Source organism: Etheostoma spectabile, chromosome 24 (genome assembly GCF_008692095.1).
Source record: "Etheostoma spectabile isolate EspeVRDwgs_2016 chromosome 24, UIUC_Espe_1.0, whole genome shotgun sequence".
Taxonomy (NCBI): domain Eukaryota; kingdom Metazoa; phylum Chordata; class Actinopteri; order Perciformes; family Percidae; genus Etheostoma; species Etheostoma spectabile.
Window position 1 is genome coordinate 7,134,305 of NC_045756.1, and position 868 is coordinate 7,135,172.

At 34.0% G+C, this 868-nt stretch overlaps 1 protein-coding gene across 1 annotated transcript in view; it reads right to left on the minus strand.

Moving 5' to 3' along the window:
* Nucleotides 1–868, minus strand: part of LOC116674034 (gastrula zinc finger protein XlCGF57.1) — a 138,681-nt gene that overhangs the window by 30,617 nt on the left and 107,196 nt on the right. The gene's annotated exons all lie outside the window — the stretch shown is intronic.

Below are 868 nucleotides of genomic sequence, written 5' to 3' on the forward strand. Positions count from 1 at the left end.
CTGTTAGTCAAATGTTTCTGGATTAATATTCTTAATGTGAATTAATGTGTATGTTGCATTTTCCTGCTGGAAATGGTTATGATTCTGCTCATTTTAACTTTTTTTAAATCCTGTTGGGTAGTTTAATTCACAGCAATGCACCATATTCTTTAATATCTTCATATGTTTGTAGCGTTCCAAGAAGCTGATCCAAGAGGCTTTTCAAAGATCCTATAAAATAACAGTAAGACTAAAGTTATGAGTTAGTGTTCCGTAGTGTTGAAAACGTCAAAAGAAAAGTGACAGACATTTAAAAAAAGCATCAAAAGTGTTAATTTTCAATTTTGACAGGAAGACGACACAAGTTAAACAGGGGTTTGTACGTATATCACTTACAGAGAAATGTTTACAGAAAAATGGATTTTGCATGGCTTTCCAGCTTGTGTTTACTTTCAAAAAAAGTGCTCGTTTTGCCGCTGGCAGACTCGGATGAATATTCTAAGTGACTGACAACAATATGGGAAGGATTTCTGAGGAGGTCGACCTTAATGTTAAAGAGTAAGATCCTTTTTTAAACATAACAACATCCGAGAAATTGCGTTCCCTTAAGCCACCAGACTCCATGTAAATAAACAGTATTTTTAGCATTGTAAAACATACGTGATTCAAAGTCAAGAGCAACAAAATATAACTGTGAAAAGCTATTTTGGGTCATCTTTACACTTTTACAACAATCCCTACTATAGTTTTGATTGAAATAAACACACAGTTTACCGATTTACATGTGAAAATATGTTGGCCCTATACATGCTAAAAGTTCTGTTTTTTTTAATGGGAGTCTGGTGGGGTAAACAGAAAGGTCTCAAGGAGTTTTTAAAGGCCTTTCTCT